This window comes from Triticum aestivum, chromosome 7A (genome assembly GCF_018294505.1).
Source record: "Triticum aestivum cultivar Chinese Spring chromosome 7A, IWGSC CS RefSeq v2.1, whole genome shotgun sequence".
Classification (NCBI taxonomy): Eukaryota; Viridiplantae; Streptophyta; class Magnoliopsida; order Poales; family Poaceae; genus Triticum; species Triticum aestivum.
This window is the reverse complement of record NC_057812.1, coordinates 613,738,432-613,747,806: the sequence shown is the minus strand read 5'-3', so window position 1 is coordinate 613,747,806 and position 9,375 is coordinate 613,738,432.

Below are 9,375 nucleotides of genomic sequence, written 5' to 3'. Positions count from 1 at the left end.
TGCTAATTTACATATTGTTGTAAACTTGATATTATCAAATATCTCGCTAATATAATATATATGGACATGCTTGATTATTTTTCTCCTATATTTTCCATGCAATAGTTGTAGTTGCATGTTTGTTTCTTTTGTTGTATCATGCGGGCTTGCCTTGACATGCAATGGCTATAATTTGAATTTGCATGTTTGTTTCTTTTGTTGGTTGCAAACTGTAGCGGAGCTTCACCTCTTCTCTGAATATATTAAATATATTAAAAGTTCTATGCTAACTAAAATACCCTCGTGTTACAACCCACTCTGTGCTATTTATAATATTAGTCATTAGTGTTATTATTTGTAAACCAGATTGACACAACATTGTTTCCTAGATAGTTTGGACTATCTGGATTTTTTGTATAGTATGCGATCATATTTAATCAATACAATTTTTTGCTTATTGGTTAACTCCAATGATTGTATTTGGTGCGCCATGAAAAAAGTACCTATTGGAAATAGAAAAATGCAATGTTTGCAGCACTCCATATTTCTGTGGCATCTGACTGGGTCAATCACTACACTGTCATGTGTTAGGTATTGTGAAATGACCTTATCTCCACATAACCTTTCTGACATGACACCTTACAGCACACTGCGTGCTAGAACAAAGTATTTATTATTTGAGTCTGATTGTTTATTCTAAATATTCTCAGAAGATATAGTGTGACTGGTTGCTGTCTAACTTTATTACCATCTTGTTTCGCCTGTGTATGTGCTTATAAAATAACACATGTGACGCCTAATAGGAACGTGGCAGAGCACGCCCGCGAGCTCGTCCTGTAGCGAATTATTTTGCCTGTGTAGGTGCTTATTTTCTAGCTTGTTTTGTTGAAGACTGTTAGTATTTTAAAGAACATTAATTAGCTAGCTTGGTTTGAACTTTAGACTTGTATCCTGTAGCTAGCTTGCATTTTGTTGACATCCTATCTGGTGCTTCTCCTCATCATTCAGAGAAGCGAATGAATAATGACATGCCAAACACGAAGGCTATCTCCCATATTGTTGGATCTCGAGTTTATACTTATGCAATATCAGTTTCTTGTTTTCAGAAACTTAAAAATAGTGGCATACAATATTGTCTCACAGAACAGTACAAGCTCCTGCCTTCTAGAGAGCTGATCATACCTGTCTTGTTTGATTTGATGGAGGATTATGAAGGGTGCCAGTTCAAGAGATCATGTGCAAGTGATTTTTTGATTTTCTTTACTATATCCTTCATATAATTTAAATGTTTATTATTATTTTATACATGGACTTATAGCTATGTTGTTTACCTTAGGAGCAGTAGTGTCTTAGAACATGTTTATAATTCAAGCAAAACTTGGCGACCAATTTCTAATTCTTGATGGTTTGCAAGCTATGATTTATGAGCCGATAGAAAGTTTAAATAGTTGTTACATTTGGCAGGACAGAAGGTGGTTTAGAATATTTTTGTTATATTCATTGTATTACTTGCTCTATCTTGAGAATGTAGTTGGTATTGAAGTATTACATATCCATTGTGAATAGTTTTAGACTATTCCATCATAGCATTTTGTCATCATGTAATTTCTATTAAATGTAATGACTTCATATTATGACTCTGATGATATATATCTTCAGAAGATGATTATATTTGTTTGTTTTATGGCATGTTGAAACACTTAAGAAGTTAATTGTTTGTTTTTCTGGCTCAAATATATTAATGAGATTTGATTAAAAAGTTAGGCAGTCAACTATGGTCATAACTTAAAAAGTTAGGTGTATGTCACACTTGCGATGTCCAGAATAGACTGTTAGCCTATAATATCTAAAAGAACTGTTTGTATTCAGTTGCAGCCCACCTAATAGGACTGCTTGATTAGATCTAAAATCAATTGTATTGGCTGGAACTATCTCCAATGGTGTTCTTTTTTTGGAATTTGATGGTATGCCTGACCAAGCATGATCCTAATCTAATAACTATTACCCTTTTATAGAATAGAAAGATCCAGAAATTTTCATACCTAGAGGACCTCGCCTGCTTGGTGCTCCTTGCTTACAGAAGGTACTTCTCTGGAATTTGTCCTCCAAGTCTGGGTATTTTGATCCTTTGGTATATGTGATGGGCGAAGGGAGAGTAAGGAGGGGGATGAGGGATGGCAGAGGAGGTTAACATATATAGGTAGGCCATTCAGGGGAAGGCTGGGTAGCAGATATCTTTCCAGTTCTACCATAAATATTTATGTATGGTGCATATATCTTTCCTTTTTTTCATCAGACACACACCTCATAATAAATTAGAAAAGATGTCAGAAATCAGAACTTACTAAAATACTAAATTGTTGTATTAATTAAATAAACAACTGATCATGGCAGAGAAGTTACTGATTGCATGCCATATAACAATGAAATATCTTATTTGTATATTTAAATATTGTTTCTATTTTTATTATTGTTCAGTTTGAAAAGGTAAACATGATCTTTCTATATAATTTATGTGTATTTAATTAGTTCAACGTGTACTATAAAAGTTGAATTAACAAACAAATAATCATAAATGTTTTGTTTCTGAAAGTTGGCAATTAACAGCCTTCTGATTTTGTTGTATGCACAATCAAAACACAGATGCACCTAATGCATCATCGATCTTTTGCAAGGTCAACATCGATTGGGTACGAGCGGCCGTAGGTCACAAGGGGGCGTGGAAATGCTGCAGTCCATCTCAGACAGAGCAGACTCCAGCGAATTTGACCAGCCAGGTACATCCTCTACACGACTAAACGATAGCAACTTGAACAAAATTTGACTTGATTAGTATAGTAGCTTAGTAGTAGCAGGTTACTGTACTCTTATTTATGTCGAACAATCACTGCACCGGATATGCAAGCCTGGGATTATATATGTGTGGGGGTCTGTGATATTGTGAGTGGTCTGACATATGTTAAGCTTGATGATATTTGCACAAACTGTGTAAGACATACAACCTGTTTGATTTATTCATTTCTCTTTGACGCGCGAAGCAAAATGCATCGTCGTCTTGGTTGGCTATGATCAAATTAGCCAACCAAAATTTCATATATAAAACATTACCAGGATAGTCTGTTTACTAATAAGAGCCATAGATATTATGGTTTTCCAAATAATTTATAAAAAACACTATGAATTTAATGAAATTAGAAGTAAAACCTAAATTTCTTGATGGTTTCCTCATTTGAAATATTAATATTGCTAAGCTCAATCATGGTATGATTGCATTGCTTAAAAAAACAATGGCGTTAAGCAAATTTATAAGTTCAAATGTATTTGGCTGTTGAATATGAGTCTCTTTTTTTAATCGACATTATTATGAATATACTTCGGTGTTGTGGTGGCTCTTTGATTTCCCTGTACAAATGTCTGTTTTCGGTGCAAATGTGTCCCTTGATCAACTAAACTTGGTGAAAGTACAATCTGGGGGAGCCTTGAAGCCTTGTCATGTAAGAGTATATTCAACTCAATTTTGATAAGTGAGTCCATTACATCATTCTAATAGGATCAAGTTACACTTTAATTTGCAGGCAAAGCATGCAGGAAATGATCGTTGGATTTCAGTAATACTTGAACATGAGGTACATACGTTCCATCACACTATGATTTACGACAACTGCTTTTCTTTTATTGCTGATGTTGATAAGTAGGCATTGACGTGATAGTTATATATAGTTCTTATTGGCAAATATATAGTTCGTGACTTCATTGTTTTTAAGGCGTCCGTAAGGACCTGCAAGCTCAAGGTGTCCTGCTTGCCTTAGGTACCCGAGTAAGGCGTCCGACTTAATCTTTAAGGCGTCAGAAGGACTACTAAGGCGTCCAGGTTAGCGCCTTGATCCAGATTGGACGCCTTGAGCTTGCCAGACAGTCAGGGAAGTAGTTTTAGGCGGGAAACAGTCCCCCTTCTACCCAACCATCCTCTGCTCTTGATGATGTTGATGTTAAGTTGTTCATTGCTTGCTATTATCAGTTGTTCAATACTTCCTGCTTTGCTGGTTGCTCTGCTAGCTGCTTTGCTGTATCGCAATAGAAAATTCACGACATGCACACTAACATATCTACTATTAAAGTGGTTTGGGTTTTTTACTGTACGTATTGATCAATAAGAAAAACCATTCCTCTCTCATTTTTGTTACTATATTCAGGAACACACAAAATATAATCAGCGCTTATTCGCTAGCTAGAATTGAAGGCAGCGGCGAGAGAGGAAGATCAAGGACAACTTAAAAATTAAAGAATATATGCAAGGTACGTGTCATATGACCGGCATATGTTTATTGGCTATTCTCTAGCTGGAATGTGATTATTACCGACGAAGAAAACCTCGTATAGTATAATAGTGTGTGTTTGTAACATCCCAAAATTCTAAATTTTGGAATGTTATAATAAATAAATAGATTTGATTGATTGTTTGAATGATTGAGTGAAATTGAGTGAAATTTGAAACTTTTTGAAAGTTAAAAGAGAGGGAATAAAAGGACTTTCCCAAACTTTCATTTTTGCATTTTTATGATCTCCGTGAATTCAAATTCTTTTCACCACAGAACCCTGGAGAGAAGATGACATGACTTCTTCCATTTATTTAAATGACAAGGGGTGTTGAAAATATTTGAATTTTATTTGGAAATATTTTAAATTCTGAAACTTTATGCAGCTCAATGATTTTCACGAGAGAAGATAAAATGACTTCTTCAAATTATATGAAATATGAGTTGAAAGTTAAAAGGATCAAAATCAAAATCCTTTTGAAATTATTTTCAATTTGGAGTTATTTGGGTTTTATTCAAATTATTTTTCTCCAAAAATAAAATACATGGAAAATAGGGTAACATGATTCCCTACAATAGAAAATTGGAGAAAAATTAATTTGAAATAATTTTGGTATTTTTAAAATGATTTTTAGTGGGTTTTATTGAATCAGTAGCATTGTTGATTTATTTGAATTTTTGTAGATTTTATTTAAAGTTATAAAAATGTTCATGTCGTAGAAAATTGTTTTATGAAAATATTGATATATTATATGCCTATATAATATTTTTATTTATTTTTTTGTTTTTATGTTTTTTTCCGAGAAAATGTTTAAAAAAAAACAAAAGATCCTTTCGGACCGACTGGGCCGAGCCCAGCCGGCCCAGCATCACGTCACGGCCCAGCCGGCCCGACGCCGCGCCTCGCCGTCTTCCAGCTCAGGACAGAGTCCCGAGCGAGCACGCACCGCTGCCGCCGTGCCCGACCTCGCCACCTCGCGCCTTGCCCCCTCCTCCACGCCTTGGAGACGCCCCTCCCCTCCATAAATAGATCCGCCCCGGACCTCGGCCTCTTTTTCCTCAAACCGGAGCCGCCATCGCCTCTCGTAGCCTCGCAGAAACCTCGCCGGAGTCCGAACTCCGACGAGATCCGTCGTCATCGCGCCTCGCTCCATATCGCCGCCTACGCCCGACACCACCACCCCCTTCGAACTCGCCTCGCCGAGCCGCTCCTCCCCATCTACTTCGCCGGCGCCATTGAGCCCCGGAGCCGCCGTCCCGTTCGAGCCGAGCCGCCGTCTCTGCCGATTTCCTCGCCGCCAACATCGTCAGCGACCGCGGTAACCGCCACCTGCCCTCGTCCGTCCGATCTGAATCCAACGGTCCAGATCGAGGTGTTTCTTTTTTTCCTCTGAAACGTTTTGTTTTATTTAATGGACATTCGCTGGTTTAGCTTCTGTAGTGAACGGTTTTTGTCGCGTATGCTTCCGTAGCGAAATCGATAGGATTTTTCTTTTTATTTTAATTTCCGGCCAGGGACCTATTCGTGATAATTTTCTTCACAGATTAGTCCCTGTACTTCAAACGACCACATCTTTTTTACTTGTTTATCCAAATCCAACGAAACCAACGCCCGCTTCTTCGTTATGAACTCCTCTATCCACTAAAACAACTTAAACATGTTTCTGAAAGTTTAAAATTTGAATTAGATCAGATTCAGATTCAAACTTCGTTTGATCGTAACTTGAGTTTCGTAGCTCCGTTTGAGTTGATTCTTTATGCAAAGCGAAGCTCTTGACCTAAACTTTCTGATGAGGCCAAATTCATATAATTTTGGTACTGTTAGAAATTGTTTTATGTTGCAAGAGTTATTTGCTTGGTTTTGATGTTTTCCGAACTGTCTTCTTTGTTCTTCCCGATCTTCTGAGTGATGGCATATGTGTGGTTACTGTTGCTTGCTCATGATAGATTGAACAGAGTGTGAAGATTAGAACTATCAAGAGTTATGAGTGTGAATCATCTTCATCAACATTGCAGGCAAGTTCACACTTTGATCATATTCCTTTAATACCCAGTTTTTATGCATTAGTTCCAATCCTCAAACAATTGCATGATTAGGATCTGTTTAATATGTGGGTATTGGGAAGTAGATGAGGTAGTACCTATTACTTGTTTTATTATCAAACCTTTGGGAGTTACTTCTACGTTTGCTTATGCCATGCTATGCTAGTAGACCTGGATTGGGTGAGTGTATCCATGACAGATGTGAGATTGATAAATTAAAGGTTTATTTAAGGTGGCAACTTAAACACACATCTGGGTGGATTGAGGCACTTTGGTATTCCAGCGATTGCCTGTTTTTTTATGGACCGCCACCTAGGCTCAAAGGGATCATAAGATTATTCATACTAGAAACTTCCGTGTGCAGCCACAAGCTACTATGGGCTCTAGCATAGTTGACTAAGTCGTGCAAACTCTTACAGTGGTAGACTAGCAGATGTAGGGGATCTAAGTTGGTACTGTCTACCCGATCGTAAGGTGCTAGCGCTTCTGAAAGACTATGTCTCGGTCATCCGTTGCTCAAACATCTTGTAGTGCGAGAATCCCAATGGAGGAGATCGAGTCTTGTGGGGAAAAGTGCGCAAACCTCTGCAGAGTGTACAAACTAATCATGATTAGCCGTGTCCCCGGTTATGGACATCTTGAGTATCTAGTTCTTGGATAATCATGTTGTTCTCATCACGTTACTTAAATAATTTGTTGGGTTGTTAATGATTACTTTTAATTGGGATTGAGAGGGTGTCTACACTCTCAATGTTTAACAACCACCATGATAGTTAAATAAAATTTATTCCTTTGTAGTAGGGAAAAATTGGCTTTACGCAAAACTGTAACCATAGAGCTTTTCCACCAGCCAAATATGCATGTAGTGATAGCCGTTATTCATCATTCTCTATGGTGTGAATTTGCCAGTACATTCAATGTACTGACCCTTTGTGGCTGCAACGTCTCATGTTGCAGGACTTCTTATGACGAGTAACTGATACGTTAGGGTTATGATTTCTACACTCAACTTTGCCGTTGGTGTTGATGGGAATCCACAACCTTTGTTACTTCCGCTATTTCGATTGAGGTAATAGTATTTACGTTATTTTATACATGTGGTTTACCTCTGTTATAAATCCTCGAGTACTGTGTGTGTCAGCATACCGATCCAGGGATGACACGTAAGCACATAGACTGGACCGTCTGAGGTCGGGTCGCTACAAGATGGTATCAGAGCACATGTTGACTGTAGGACGTGACCCTAGAAATCGGCAAGCCCATAGGAAAGATTTTCTCTACAACTTCATTTTCAAAAGATCTTTTACCTCTCTTCTCTTCTGAGGTTATTCAAATATTCCCTTTTAGTGAGACCAAATACCCTTTTCCCCTTTTTGACCATACGAAGATTCGACTGATGAGACCACTCCAAGAAGTACAAGATATCGGACAACTAAGACCACTTCAGAATGAAGAGTATTTTCCGTGCATTTGAATAATGGAAACCACAACGGTTGAAGACCGATGACAAAGAGAATTTGAAGGCTCTCAAGAATTCTCAGATTTGTATGACCTAGGAAGGCTACCCTTATGGAACTTGGCAGACTATGGAAGTTGTCAATACCCGAGATCAAGGTGTATCGAAGAAAGACTGAAACAGGGAGCATGACATCTCGAAGTTTTGTCAAAGAAAACCCTAAGGCAGGAGATATCAACTATGGAATGATAGCTCATGGCAATGACAAGGTTAGAAACACGGCTATCCTTGATGATATCGCCCCTTGATGCTATTTTCACCATGCTGAGTTAAGGATGCATTTCTTTAGAATGGATTGGATGGAAGAAGGCTGATGGAGCACCTATCAACAAAATATGAAGTTTTAACCTTAGCCGGTGTATCACCAGGATTTGGAGTAGTACATCAAGAAGTTTTAGATGGAGCTCCAGGAAGCCGTATTAGACAAGGAAGCGTTTCGTGAAGAACTCAGGAACCAGAAGCTGAAAGTAGCCAAGCTGGAGGAGCTACAACCTCGAGATACCGGAGATTTGTCAAGAACTGAAGGACAGTAGGACCATGGTTCGTGCCAAGGATGTCAAAACCCGGAAGTTCGGAACGCAACTCTAGAATATTAAAGGACATCACGAGAGACTTCGCGTCAACAGGAATGATCTGGCAAAAGAACTTGAGAAGGACAAGCACGATTGAAAGAAGCCATCGGAGACATGAACAAGACTCGTAGAGCTTGATGACTTTGAAGATTTATTGACCTTTAGAAGACCAAACCCCTGTTATATACCTACGTTAGATGTGGCGTTTGTGAGCTGTCATTTGTTGGATGTTTTTCTGACAGCCACAAATAAAATCTATCTTTTCAAAAACTATTGGTTGTATTGTGTGTATCCCTCCCTATCTCTCTCTCACCCCAAAAACCCTTGGACCCAATAGAGGATGCATGGAGATGAGCTTGTATTTTATGGACCAAAGAGTCAATTGGAGACGGGCCGATGGATTCAAAACATGGAGGATCACATGAAGAATAACCCTATAGTCGGAAAGGATATGACCCAACATGCTCTTCAGTGCTTTGAAAGAGGTGCTGTTACTTGGTAGAGGATGTACCAAACCATCAACGGATGGCAAGGAGTAACCATTTGGAAGGAATTTAAGTTGACTTTGCTAAAGTCTCGGTTTGTGTCCCAGAAATTGAAGCCTTATGGAAATGATATGAAGAATCTCTGTGCATGCAAGCTTTGTGGAGAAATAGGACACAACCATAAAGAAAACAAGGACGAATACCCTCATAAGCGGAGGATTACCAAAGGATTTAGCCGAGGATCTCAGGTAACTTCGGTTGGAGATTGTTCCCAAAGGTTTTGTTGCAGCAATGGAAATTCAGTCTACATTGTTGGGAAAGATCCGAGAAGCTCAAAAGGATGACAAAGAGATTGCTGAGGTAAAAGAGAGGATGAGTAAAGGAAAGACCCAAGGTTTTCGTAAGGATGAGCATGACACCTTATGGTTCGAGGACCGTGTATATGTGCCCAATAATGCAAAGAT